Source organism: Phyllobates terribilis, unplaced genomic scaffold (assembly GCF_046119375.1).
Source record: "Phyllobates terribilis strain yellow unplaced genomic scaffold, ASM4611937v1 Scaffold_1__5_contigs__length_1240528914, whole genome shotgun sequence".
Lineage (NCBI taxonomy): Eukaryota > Metazoa > Chordata > Amphibia > Anura > Dendrobatidae > Phyllobates > Phyllobates terribilis.
The window spans coordinates 152925945-152941190 of NW_027362761.1; positions in this window are offsets into that span (position 1 = coordinate 152925945).

Here is a 15246-nt window from a genome sequence, read left to right on the forward strand (position 1 = left end):
TTTCTGCATCTAACTCTGAAAAAATATTTGGGCTTCTAGATGTGTGTGGGACTTGTTCTATTAGTCCATCTATACTGACCTCCATCAGGTTGCAAATTCAAAATAATTTTTTGTCTGCATCTAGCTCTGAAAAAATATTTGGCCTTCTAGCAGTGTGTGGGACTTTCTCTATTAGTCCATCTATACTGAACTCCATCAGGTTGCAAATTAAAAATAATTTTTATCTACATCTACCTCTGAAAAAATATTTGGGCTTCTAGCTGTGTGTGGGACTTGTTCTATTAGTCCATCTATACTGACCTCCATCAGGTTGCAAACTGAATATAATTTTTTTCTGCATCTAGCTCTGAAAAAATATTTGGCCTTCTAGCAGTGTGTGGGACTTTCTCAATTAGGCCATCTATACAGACCTCCATCAGGTTGCAAATTAAAAATAATTTTTATCTGCATCTAGCTCTGAAAAAATATTTGGCCTTCTAGCAGTGTGTGGGACTTTCTCTATTAGTCCATCTATACTGACCTCCATCAGGTTGCAAATTAAAAATAATTTTTATCTGCATCTACCTCTGAAAAAATATTTGGGCTTCTAGCTGTGTGTGGGACTTGTTCTATTAGTCCATCTATACTGACCTTCATCAGGTTGCAAACTGAATATATTTTTTTTCTGCATCTACCTCTGAAAAAATATTTGGGCTTCTAGCTGTGTGTGGGACTTGTTCTATTAGTCAATCTATACTGACCTCCATCAGGTTGCAAACTGAATATAATTTTTTTCTGCATCTACCTCTGAAAAAATATTTGGGCTTCTTGCTGTGTGTAGGACTTGTTCTATTAGTCCATCTATACTGACATCCATCAGGTTGCAAACTGAATATAATTTTTCTCTGCATCTAGCTCTATAAAAATATTTGGCCCTCTAGCAGTGTGTGGGACTTGTTCTATTAGTCCACCTATACTGACTTCCATCAGGTTGCAAATTCAAAATAATTTTTTGTCTGCATCTAGCTCTGAAAAAATATTTGGCCTACTAGCAGTGTGTGGGACTTTCTCTATTAGTCCATCTATACTGACCTCCATCAGGTTGCAAACTGAATATAATTTTTTTCTGCATCTAGCTCTAAAAAAATATTTGGGCTTCTAGCAGTGTGTGGCACTTGTTCTATTAGTCCATCTATACTAACCTCCATCAGGTTGCAAACTGAATATAATTTTTTTCTGCATCTAGCTCTGAAAAAATATTTGGCCTTCTAGCAGTGTGTGGGACTTGTTCTATTAGTCCATCTATACTGACCTCCATCACATTGCAAATTCAAAATAATTTTTTGTCTGCATCTAGCTCTGAAAAAATATTTGGCCTTCTAGCAGTGTGTGGGACTTTCTCTATTAGTCCATCTATACTGACCTCCATCAGGTTGCAAATTAAAAATAATTTTTATCTGCATCTACCTCTGAAAAAATATTTGGGCTTCTAGCTGTGTGTGGGACTTGTTCTATTAGTCCATCTATACTGACCTCCATCAGGTTGCAAACTGAATATAATTTTTTTCTGCATCTAGCTCTGAAAAAATATTTGGCCTTCTAGCAGTGTGTGGGACTTTCTCTATTAGTCCATCTATACAGACCTCCATCAGGTTGCAAATTAAAAATAATTTTTTGTCTGCATCTAGCTCTGAAAAAATATTTGGCCTTCTAGCAGTGTGTGGGACTTTCTCTATTAGTCCATCTATACTGATCTCCATCAGGTTGCAAATTAAAAATAATTTTTTGTCTGCATCTAGCTCTGAAAAAAATATTTGGCCTTCTAGCAGTGTGTGGGACTTTCTCTATTAGTCCATCTATACTGACTTCCATCAGGTTGCAAACTGAATATATTTTTTTTCTGCATCTAACTCTGAAAAAATATTTGGGCTTCTAGCTGTGTGTGGGACTTGTTCTATTAGTCTATCTATACTGACCTCCATCAGGTTGCAAATTCAAAATAATTTTTTGTCTGCATCTAGCTCTGAAAAAATATTTGGCCTTCTAGCAGTGTGTGGGACTTTCTCTATTAGTCCATCTATACTGAACTCCATCAGATTGCAAATTAAAAATAATTTTTATCTGCATCTACCTCTGAAAAAATATTTGGGCTTCTAGCTGTGTGTGGGACTTGTTCTATTAGTCCATCTATACTGACCTCCATCAGGTTGCAAACTGAATATAATTTTTTTCTGCATCTAGCTCTGAAAAAATATTTGGCCTTCTAGCAGTGTGTGGGACTTTCTCTATTAGTCCATCTATACAGACCTCCATCAGGTTGCAAATTAAAAATAATTTTTATCTGCATCTAGCTCTGAAAAAATATTTGGTCTTCTAGCAGTGTGTGGGACTTTCTCTATTAGTCCATCTATACTGACCTCCATCAGGTTGCAAATTAAAAATAATTTTTATCTGCATCTAGCTTTGAAAAATTTTTTGGCCTTGTAGCAGTGTGTAGCACTTTCTCTATTAGTCCATCTATACTGACCTCCATCAGGTTGCAAATTAAAAATAATTTTTTGTCTGCATCTAGCTCTGAAAAAATATTTGGCCTTCTAGCAGTGTGTGGGACTTTCTCTATTAGTCCATCTATACTGACCTCCATCAGGTTGCAAATTAAAAATAATTTTTATCTGCATCTACCTCTGAAAAAATATTTGGGCTTCTAGCTGTGTGTGGGACTTGTTCTATTAGTCCATTTATACTGATATCCATCAGGTTGCAAACTGAATATAATTTTTTTCTGCATCTAGCTCTGAAAAAATATTTGGCCTTCTAGCAGTGTGTGGGACATTCTCTATTAGTCCATCTATACTGACCTCCATCAGGCTGCAAATTAAAAATAATTTTTATCTGCATCTAGCTCTGAAAAAAATATTTGGCCTTCTAGCAGTGTGTGGGACTTGTTCTATTAGTTCATCTATACTGACCTCCATCACGTTGCAAATTCAAAATAATTTTTTGGCTGCATTTAGCTCTGAAAAAATATTTGGCCTTCTAGCAGTGTGTGGGACTTTCTCTATTAGTCCATCTATACTGACCTCCATCAGGTTGCAAATTAAAAATAATTTTTATCTGCATCTACCTCTGAAAAAATATTTGGGCTTCTAGCTGTGTGTGGGACTTGTTCTATTAGTCCATCTATACTGACCTCCATCAGGTTGCAAACTGAATATAATTTTTTTCTGCATCTAGCTCTGAAAAAATATTTGGCCTTCTAGTAGTGTGTGGGACTTTCTCTATTAGTCCATCTATACTGACCTCCATCAGGTTGCAAATTAAAAATAATTTTTATCTGCCTCTAGCTCTGAAAAAATATTTGGCCTTCTAGCAGTATGTGGGACTTTCTCTATTAGTCCATCTATACTGACCTCCATCAGGTTGCAAATTAAAAATAATTTTTATCTGCATCTAGTTCTGAAAAAATATTTGGCCTTCTAGCAGTGTGTGGGACTTTCTCTATTAGTCCATCTATACTGACCTCCATCAGGTTGCAAATTAAAAATAATTTTTTGTCTGCATCTAGCTCTGAAAAAATATTTGGCCTTCTAACAGTGTGTGGGACTTTCTCTATTAGTCCATCTATACTGACCTCCATCAGGTTGCAAACTGAATATATTTTTTTTCTGCATCTACCTCTGAAAAAATATTTGGGCTTCTAGCTGTGTGTGGGACTTGTTCTATTAGTCCATCTATACTGACCTCCATCAGGTTGCAAACTGAATATAATTTTTTTCTGCATCTACCTCTGAAAAAATATTTGGGCTTCTAGCTGTGTGTGGGACTTGTTCTATTAGTCCATCTATACTGACCTCCATCAGGTTGGAAACTGAATATAATTTTTTTCTGCACCTAGCTCTTAAAAAATATTTGGCCTTCTAGCAGTGTGTGGGACTTGTTCTATTAGTCCTCCTATACTGACCTCCATCAGGTTGCAATTTCAAAACAATTTTTTGTCTGCATCTAGCTCTGAAAAAATATTTGGCCTTCTAGCAGTGTCTGGGACTTTCTCTATTAGTCCATCTATACTGACCTCCATCAGGTTGCAAATTAAAAATAATTTTTATCTGCATCTAGCTCTGAAAAAATATTTGGCCTTCAAGCAGTGTCTGGGACTTTCTCTATTAGTCCATCTATACTTACCTCCATCAGGTTGCAAACTGAATACAATTTTCTTCTGCATCTACCTCTGAAAAAATATTTGGGCTTCTAACTGTGTGTGGGACTTGTTCTATTAGTCCATCTATACTGACCTCCATCAGGTTGCAAATTGAATATAATTTTTTTCTGCATCTAACCCAGCCAATAGTTTTGGCCTAATACCATAGTTTGGCCACTCAGCTCTGCTCGGTTCCCATCCATTGTTTTTTTGTGCAAACAACTCCAGAGTTGTGAATTAGTTAACCACCAAAATGAGCGGAAAAAGGCCTGCTGCTGGTGGAAAGGGGAATAGGCGTGTTGGGAAGGGGAAAAAAGGTTGTGTCCGTGGGGTAGGTGTTAAAGACAAAGTAACATCTGCAGAAGAAAGACCATCTTCCAGCAAAACTAAACGTCTACTTCTTTTAGCGGACAATGTGATAAGATCCCTTTCTTACGGCCACGCCAATCGCTACAAATTCCAGATGAGGCACAAAAACAGCAGGTGCTTCAACGGATATCAAGTGTTCCTTTAAGTGAGCTCTCCTCCACATCAACTTCAACATCACAAATACTCCAGTCCTCAAAGGTGTCACCCCAATCGCACTTGCTTCCTCACAGCTCCCAAATCTCCAGCTGTCCGTCTGAGTATGAGGTAGAACAGATGGTTGAGTCTGCAGAGCAGTTTACTCATACTATAGCCTGGGAATCAGAGGTCAACTCCAGCGCTTCTGTGAATCCAGACGAGGAAATGATCTGCACTGATGCCCAGAATCTTTATGAGTCGGATCCAGGACCAGACGCAGAAGGTTCTGACCATAATGTAGACCCTCATTCCCAAACTGTAACTCCTGTTGGTGGAGACAATGAGGAAGACGATGATGAGACTCAAATACCTGATTGGAGCGACAACTTTAGTTTTTTGTCAGGGCAGGAACAGGTTGGCTCTGAGGACGACGGGTGTGATAACGCACAGGGTGATGATGATGAGGTTGGAGATCCCACTTACTGTCAACCCACAGTCAGCCAAGAGATGAGGTCAGCAGAGGAGGTGGAGGATGCTAGTGACGACTGTAACATTTTTCAGCGAAAGCTAAGTAGAGGCCAAAAAATACATAGTTTGAGTACTTCATGCATGAACCGGCACATGGACATGAAGCATAAGTTGCAGTGGGAAGCTCAATGTGCTACAATGCGGCCTTGCCGGCCGGGCCCACCACCGTCTGCCATATCTTGTGCATCCGCGGCCTCTTCATCCTCTGTGACTGGGGGGACAGCAGTCACACCTGTTTTGGGGCGCAGACCTGCCACCTCTTTACCCGCAACAGCCAGCGTGATTGGCAGGTCATCATTTTCTTTGGAGGTGGTAACACCAGCTGGTGTTGAGCGCTGTCCGACATCGATAGTACCACCTTTGGATCAAGGCAACCTAACATGTCAGCCTGCATCTTCCTCACAGACCGGCAGTTTGCCGGGGACACCCTTATCAACCCCGTCTAAGCACAATAGCCAGCCCTCGGTCCCTCAGATGTGGACAAGTAAAAGACCATTTCCTCCTAGCCATGAGAAAGCTAAGAGGTTGAATTTCACCATCTGCAAGCTCTTGGCTACAGAAATGCTGCCTTTCCGCCTGGTGGACACAGAGGATTTTTGAGACCTTATGTCCGTCGCAGTGCCCCAGTACCAGATGACCAGTCGGCACTACTTCTCAAAGAAAGGTGTGCCTGCGCTCCACCAGCATGTCGCACACAACATCACCGCTTCTTTGATAAACTCTGTGTGTGACAGGGTGCATTTCACCACAGACACTTGGACGAGTAGGCATGGACAGGGGCGTTACATGTCGCTGACTGGGCACTGGGTAACTATGGTGACAGCAGGACAAGGGGCTGCTGTCCAAGTCTTGCCGTCCCCACGAGTTGTGCGTCAATCCTCTTTATCTCAAAGTTCCTCCACTGCTTCTGCCTCTTCAACCTCCTCTCGGTCCTCCACCTGCACCCAAAGCCTGTCTGGTCATGCCACAAGCTTTCTAACTGCGCAGAAGGGATCCTGCACACCTCCTTACTATGCTGGCAGTAGGGCTCAACGTCATCAGTCGGTTTTTACTTTGAAATGTCTGGGAAATGTTAGTCACACAGCTGAGGAGTTGTGGTCAGCTCTTGAGAACCAATTTCATGAATGGTTGTCTCCACTGGACCTGAAACCAGGGAAGGCCGTGTGCGACAATGCTGCAAACCTGGGTGCGGCCCTTCGCCAGGGCAATGTCACACACGTGCCTTGTATGGCTCACGTGTTGAACCTGGTTGTCCAGCAATTTTTAGCCCACTATCCCGGACTAGATGGCCTTCTGCAGAGGGCACGGTCGCTGTGTGCTCACTTCCGCCGTTCGCATCCCGCAGCTCAGCGACTTACATCTCTACAGAAGTGGTTGGGCCTGCCACTTCACCGGCTAAAATGCGATGTGCCTACCCGGTGGAATTCAACTCTGCACATGTTGCAGCAACTGTGGCAGCACCGACAAGCCCTGGTGCAATACGTTCTGACGTATAGCCTGGGCCAATGAGATCCAGAGGTGGGGCAAATCACGCTGGAGGAGTGGTCTCAGATCAGGGACCTATGCACCCTTCTGCACAGTTTTGAAATGGCGACGAAGATGTTTAGTGCTGACAATGCCATTATCAGCATGACTATTCCGGTGATTTACATGCTGGAGCACATGTTAAACAGAATTCAGAGTCAGGTGGTGGCACAAGAGGAGGTGGAGGAAATAGAGGAGGAGGAGTTGTATGCGGAAGGGCTAACATCTGCAAGGTCCAGACGGTCGGCAGCACCAAGGCGGCAGGCATGTGAGTGTGGGGGAGATGGTTTTACCAGGGCGCATGGTAGCAGCCAAACTAGTGAGGAAGGTGCAGGAGCCCAGGAAGAAGTGGAGGACGAACTGATGGAAGACTCATCAGATGAGGGAGACCTGATCACATTTCTGTTGTGCGAGGTTGGGGGGAGAGGACAGAGGAAGGAAGCATGATTGTTACCTCGCCACCAACACAACAGGGACTTGGTGCTCCTGGATGCGCAACACACATGAGTGCCTTCTTGCTGCACTACCTGCAACATGACCCTCGAATTGTGAGAATTAGAAATAATCCTGACTACTGGGTTGCCACACTGTTAGATCCCCGGTACAAAAGTAAATTTGCAGAAATTATTCCTGCCATAGAAAGGGATGCACGCATGCAGGAGTATCAGCAGAGACTGTTGCAGAATCTTACATGTGCTTTTCCACAAAACACCAGTGGTGCACGTAGTGAATCTCACAGTTCCAACTTGCCAACCGTGGGACCGTGGAGTGTTCAGCACTCAAACCGTAACAGAACCACAGTATCTGCTGGTAACATCAATTTTGCGGAATCATTTCACCACTTTTTTAGCCCATCCTTTGCAAGGCCACAGGAGACAAGAAGTCTGACACATAGTCAACGCCTAGAGACGATGGTACAGGAGTATCTCCAAGTAAACATTGAAGCCATGACTGTGTCACTGGACCCTTGCTCTTTTTGGGCTTCCAATCTGGATAAATGGCCGGAGCTAGCCACTTACGCCTTGGAGATCTTGTCATGCCCCGCAGCCAGCGTTCTGTCTGAACGTGTGTTCAGCGGTGCTGGTGGTGTGCTGACAGATAAGCGCACGCGGCTCTCCACTGATAATGTAGACAGACTCACGTTCATAAAGATGAACAAATCATGGATCCGAAACGACTTTTCTACCCCTGTGTCATCCTGGGGAGAGTAAAAGATTGATGATTGGTTAAACCGTTTTAAGCTTTCAAATTACTAATCATGTTTATCTGTATCTTGGCTGAAAAATAATTTGGGCTTTGTAGCAGTGTGCAGCACTGATTTTATTAGGCCATCTATAATAAGCTCCACCAGATTTAAAATTACTAATCATGTTTATCTGTACCTTGGCTGGAAAATAATTTGAGCTTTGTAGCAGTGTGCAACACTGATTCTATTAGGCCATCTATACTAAGCTTCACCAGATTTATAATTATTAATAATTTTTAGCTGCATCTAGCCCAGAAAATAATTTTGGGGCTCCGAGATGCGCAAGACACATAAGTGCCTTCTTGCTGCACTACCTGCAACATGACCCTCATATTGTCAGAATTCGAAGTAATCCTGACTTCTGGGTTGCCACACTCTTAGATCCCCCAAACTTTTCGGTCAACCTTTTCATTTTAATAAAGACCAAAAAAATGGTCATTTTTGAAATTATAAGCATTAGCAGGTTATTAGAAACTGAAATCAAACAGTTTTCAACTCAAAACTTTATTCTAGGTGATGTTACATTTTCACATAGGACCCCTTGTTCGAAAGGAGCTTCTGAACTCTCTCGTCCATTGAATTTGTCAGGTTTTGGATGGTTTCTGCTTCAATTGTTTTGCATGAGGACAGAATACCCTCCCAGAGCTGTTGCTTAAATGTGAACTGCCTCCCGCCATCATAGACACTCCTTTTAATGATGCTCCAGAGGTTCTGAATGGGGTAGAGGTCAGGGGAGCATGGGGGTCACACCATAAGTTTGTCCCCTTTTATGCCCATATCAGCAAGAGATGCAGATGTTTTATGTGAAGCATGAGATGGTGCATTATCATCCATAAAAATGATCTTGCTGTGGAATACACGGTTCTTCTTCTTGAACCATGGCAGGAAGTGCTGTTTGAGAAACTCCACATACATTATGGAGTTCATCTTTACCCCTTCAGGGATCCTAAAGGGGCCGACAATCTCTCTCCCCATGTTTCCAGCCCAAAACATTACTCCACCTCCTCCTTGTTGGCGCTGTAGCCGTGTTTGCGTGGGGTGTCCATCAACCAGCCATCCTCCACTCCATCCATCTGGACCATCGAGCGTTGCACGGCACTCATCCGTGAACAAAACAGTTTTGAAATCAGTCTTCATGTAATGTTTTACCCACTGGAGCCGTTTCTGCTTGTGTGAAGTGGATAGAGGAGGTCGACAGGATGGCGTATGCACAGCTGCAAACCTCTGAAGGACCCTGCATCTTGTTGTTCGGGGGACGTTGGAGGCACCAGCAGCTTCAAAAACTTGTCTGCTGCTATGACAAGGCTTTTTTGCCGCTGCTCTTTTAACCTGACGTAATTGCATGTAGGAAAGAGTCCTCAATTTGCCCTTATCAGCATGCACACGTATGTACTGTGAATCAGCTACATACTTCTTGATTGCCAAGACACTTCATCCTGATCATCGCACAATGTTGATTGTAGTCATGCCTTGACCTAAACACTCCACAATTTGTTGCTTCTCAGCAGCCGACACATCCTTTTTCTTTCCCATTTTGGCAGAAAATGTAGGCTGCTTAATAATGTGGGACTGCCTTCTTAAGTAGTCTTGCCTTTCATTGGACACATTTGCCAAACTATTTAGCACAGGTGTCTGCAATTGCTTACAGTGATATAAAGAGCCCTGACACACATCACCATCAATGAGTTTAACTGACAAACAAACAAATTCTTCCCTTATCACTCCTAAACACTTTTTGCATAATAATTTGGAACACAGTGTACATGTGCTTTTCCACAAAACACCAGTGGTTCACGTAGTGAATCTTACAGTTCTAACTTGCCAACCGTGGTCTGTATGGAGTTGTTCAATAAAGGGCCCAAAATTAAGATAACATAGATGGGAGAGGTCTCTATGAATAGGAATTCCTAAGTATTTGATACCCTGTGAGGGCCAGGCAAAGGGAAAGTTGGACTGGATGGAATCCTGTATGGATTTGGGGAGGGAGACATCGAGGGCCTCAGACTTCGCTGCATTGATTTTAAAATTTGACCATGTAACAAAGTGATCTATTTCAGCCATAACAGCATGGATGGATATATGTGATTGAGTGATATATACTAGGACATCATCAGCAAATAGAGAGCACTTGTACTCGGTGCCTCCCACCTCAATCCACCTAATATTGGGGTTATGGCGAATTGATGAGAGCAGGTGCTCCGTCACTAGGATGTATAAGAGAGGGGACAGAGGACATCCCTGCCTTGTCCCATTGGTGATTGTGAAAGGTGATGAAAATGTTCTGATGCACCCCCTGGGCCTTGGGACACCCGGAGCCGGACCATTTTTGGTGGATGCTGGTGGTTATAGTCTCCGTGGCGGCGACCCGGTTCCGTGGCTCAGGGCTGTCAAACCAGTGGCGGAACTATTTATGTGGTTTTGATGTTTAAATGTCCGACTACGCCACCCGTGGATTGCGGTCAGAGTGAACCGCCGCTGCAGGGCAGACCGCTGAGGCAGGTGTTGTGGGTGCAGCAGAGCATAGCATAACTCCCCACGGGAGGAGTATAGCCTCAGTGCAGTGTATGCGGAGGATGAGGGTGATGGTGCATGGCAGCAGCAGTGACTTCACAGAGTCAGTGATGCAGTCCAGGGCCTTTACTCACAGTTCTTATTATCCAGACCACGTCTGCAGGTAACGGCTGCCCACGTCGTACTGTGCTCACCAGGTGAGGGGCTCAGACAACTCCCAGATAACTTTGGAGCGCTTCACAGGACCCCCTTTGTGTCTCCTTTGTCTGGCCTTTCTTACCAACCCTTCTGTCCGGCTGCCTCGGGCCTCCTCTTGGTAATCTTGGCGCCAGTTTCCCTGACCGTATGTGGTGCCTTCCTAGAGGGTGTAGCGAGGGGCTGCGCCACTTAAAATGTCACAGCCTCCGGTTTCAAGCTGAGGGTCGTTTCCTGCCTCCACTAGTTTCGGGGACCGGTCTCCCCCTTTGGCCTGACCCCTCCACGCAGGTGGATTCTGGCGTGCGGTGGCGACTCGCCCGTCCGCACCCCTGGGATCCCTTCGTTCCTCGTTCCTGGAGCCTTCTCCACTCCTCTTCCTTCCTTCTCCCTCTTCCAGGCCTGGGTCTCTGTTACTAGGCCCGCCTCCGGAGCAGAGCTCATGCAGAGCCCCTGCTCCCTGTCACTTCTGCTCAGACTTCTCTGCACTGAACTAAGATGGTGCCCACCTTTTATACTCCCTTCTCAATGCACCCAGGAACTGCTTCCTCCCTGCTCCTGCACTACAGGTTTCCCCTTCCTCAGTGTTCCCTCCCCCCACTCCAGCCAGGGACAGGGACTGTCGTGCCCATCTCAGGGGCATATTGGTCACCCTGCCCCACGGCAATGTGGTGTAATGCATGCAGGTGTCGGGGTCCTGATCCACACTCCATCCTTACCTGAGAGTGAGATATCACACCTCTGGGTGAGGTGCAATACCTCTGTAGCAACCGAGCCCTCAGGGTGCTACAGTTCCATTTATCTTCAGCCTAGGTGACGTATTGCGATACAGGGCCGTGATTTTGGCTATAAAAGGGTCCCCTAGACCCCTACCCCAAGCTTTTTAAGAGAATCATATATGGCGTGCCAGGAGACTCTATGGAATCTTTTCTCAGCATCCAACGAGAGTATCTAATTACAAATTTTTAACTGCATCTAGCCCAGGAAATACTTTGTGCCTAGTAGCAGTGTCTGCTAGTCAGCGGATTATCCCGGCTGTTAAGCAAGCTACACCACCTGTAGTTTGGACACTTAATTTTTTCAAAGGAAATGCTTCGGGACCACGGGATACTCAGTGAAGAGAATCAGGAGGCACCCCAAGGCATAGGGGCTGGGACTGGCAGTAGGATGCCTTGCGGTGGACAGCCGAGCTCGATCCTTATAAAAGCTTTTTAACTGCAGCAGCTTTAGTGGACGCTACTGGAGCTGGAATTACGCGGCTGCTGGCATGAGACTTGCCCTCCAATAGATCCTTGTAAATGGATTTAAAGTGTATTCATTCAAATTAGAGAAACAATTTAAATTAAAAAGCTTAGAGCTGCCTCCACCACAGGGGGGCTCGCTCGACCCACCAGCGGACAGGCACCAGTATTGAGAGAGGGGGGCTGGCCGTCAGGGTTCACCGCGGCTCTGGCACAAACCCGGCGACACGGAAGTGGCACGGGCAGGAGCGGACTGGCCGTGTCGGCTTCTCACTTTTTGGATTTTAGAAGGGCATGACATGCCTATACCTGTGTCTCCCCCTCCTTTTACTCCTCAACCTCTTTTCTTTTCGCATGACTATATGTACTTGTCACTTTTCCATGTGTTAGTTGTGTCTTCTGAGCAGTTTGTCAGCTTTTGGACACCTTTGAAGGTGTTTTCTATGTGTTTCTATGTGTTTTTGTTTGCCTGCCATTGGTTTTAACGGTGTTCGAAGGTGTTCGACGAACAGTTCGACGAACAGTTCGGCGAACACACGGGTGTTCGACGAACCAAACCGAACTCGAACACTACGGGGGTGGCTCAACACTAAAAACCACACTAACAATTTAAAGAGACATAGAACAGGGCCACAGTAACGACAAATTCCCATTAGAAAGGAGAGAGTATCCCATAGTGTTTGGAGGCACTTCAATGCCCCTAGGAAGAGACGTGGAGGAGGGCCTCATAAAAAATGTTCCCATTAGAAAGGAGCGGGCTTCCAATACTTGTAATGCCCATGCACTAAGTGTATGGGTTGACAAACATTTACCCCTGGGGGGTATACATGAACATAATGTATAATTTTTTTTTTTACGGGCATTATAAACACCCTTTAAAAAAATTATGTGGGTGTTGCATCACGGACCACGGTCACCCTGGTGATATGGTGGTGGAGAAGGAGGAGGATAAAAGCAAATAGCCAAAATCAGGAAGCGTATACCCATGTGTGGGTGTGAAAATGTGCATGGGAATACACCTCCCAAGAAAAGACACGGGATTTGAGTTTATGTTACGCTGCTATCTTTCGGTGCTGTTGAGAAATCTGGCCCAATTCAGCCCCTGTTCATTTTTATAAGAGTCAGCCTGTCAGCATTTTTAGTTGACAGGCGGATGCGCTTATCAGTTATAATTCCACCAGCGGCACTAAAAACCCGCTCTGATAAAACGCTGGCAGCAGGGCAGGCCAGGACCTCAAAGGCATAGAGAGCCAGTTCATTCCACGAATCCAGCTTGGATACCCAATAATTATAAGGCACAGAGGAATCACGGAGGACGTTGGTATGGTCAGCAAGGTACTCCCTCAGCATCTTCCCAAACTTTGCACTCCTTGTGAGAGTACCCCGCTCCTCAGGGCCTGTGCGATTGGAGGGGCTGAGAAAACTCTCCCAGAACTTTGACAGTGTTCCCCTGCCTCTGCTGGATTGAAATTGTGTCTCTCTCACCTGTAGTCCTTGGTTGTCCAACGAAGTGTGCCCTCTGAAGCAATTGTTTTCAGATGGGAATTTTTTTAATAGTTCCGCAACAAGGGCCTTCTGGTACAGCCCCATTTTTGTAGACCTGTAATCCTCAGGAATAAGAGATATAAAGTTCTCCTTGTAGCGTGTGTCTAGAAGTGTCACCAACCAGTAATGACTGTCACCCAAAATTTTGAGAACGCGAGGGTCATGGGAAAGGCAGCGTAACATAAACTCAGACATGCGTGCCAGACTACTAACATGCAAGACTTCCGTGTCCTTACCAAGAGGATGACTGACCTTGCTCTCCTCCTCTTCCTCCTCCTCCTCTCTGTCCTCTGGCCAACCATGCTGAACAGTGGGTATGACAGCTGTGCAGGTAGTACCATCTATAGTGCACGAAACTAGCTCCTCTCCTTCCTCCTCCTCCTCTTCCTCACTGTCACCCAATCCACGTTGGGATGAGATGAAGCTTGTCTGTGTGTAATCACCCTGGATGGTTCCTTGCTCCATCTCATCGTGCTCTGCCTGCAATGCATCCTCCTTGATTGTGAGAAGAGAGCATTTCAGAAGACAGAGAAGCGGGATGGTGATGCTATTTATGTCGTCATCGCCGCTCACCATCTTGGTGGAGTCCTCAAAGTTTTGGAGGATGGTACATATGTCTGACATCCATGTCCACTCCTGAGGTCTTATGTGTGGAGCCTGAACTGAATACCGACGGCCTTGTTGATGCTGGTACTTAACAACTGCCCTCTTCTTCTCACAAATCCTTCCCAACATCTGCAATGTAGAGTTCCATCGCGTGGGGACATCACACTCCAGTCTGTGAGCCGGAAGCTGCAAACACTGTTGAAACACTTCAAAGTGCTTCAGTGCTTCCAGCTTGTGACTGATGTGGTCATTTCGGAGATGGAGGCGGAAGAGGAGGAGGAGGAGGCTGAGGAGGATGAGGTGCAGGAGCTGTAGACCGTGACGGCAACCCTGATTGACCTAAGGCCCGCAATCCTTGGCATCAGGAGGACGTGTTCCGTTGCAAGGTCCGACTGGGTCCTGGATTCCACTATGTGAACCCACTGTGCCGTCAGCGAGATGTACCGTCCCTGCCCACAAGCACTTGTCCTCATGTCCGTGGTTAGGTGGACTTTCCCGGTAACTGCATTGTTGAGGGCACGGCTAATGTTTTGGGACACGTGATTGTGTAATGCGGGGACGGCACACCGGGAGAAATAGTTGCGGCTGGGGACCGAGTAACGAGCGAAGGCCGCTGCCATCAAGTTGCGGAATGCTTTCATCTCCACGAGCCTAAAAGGCAACATTTCGACCTCAAGCAGTCGTGAATTGTGAGAATTTAGTAGTGTGGCCTGTGGGCCGTTGGCTGCATATTTGCACTTGAGTTCCAAGGACTGGGGTATGGACAACTGAACGCTACGCTGGGACAAGGACATGGACGTTCTACCTGATGCTGCTACTTGAGAGCGCGCATCGACAGGTGCAGGGCACGAGGCATCTTCGCATGCACCATGGACAGGGGATTGACTTGCATGCACAACAGCGGAAGAAGCAGTGGTGTCACCCTCAGACACTGTTCCTGGATCCTGAGGTTCGGCCCACAAAGTCCGATGCTTTACTGCCATGTGCCTGATCATGCTGGTGGTGGTCAGGCTGGTAGTTTTGCCACCCCTGTTGATGCTGGCCTGGCAGGTGGTGCAAATGGCCTTTTTGGGGTTATCGGCAGAGTCTTTAAAAAACAACCAGACTCGGGAAGACCTAATAGTTGTACTGGCATCTTTCTTCGTGTTGGTGTTACGGGAACAGCTGCC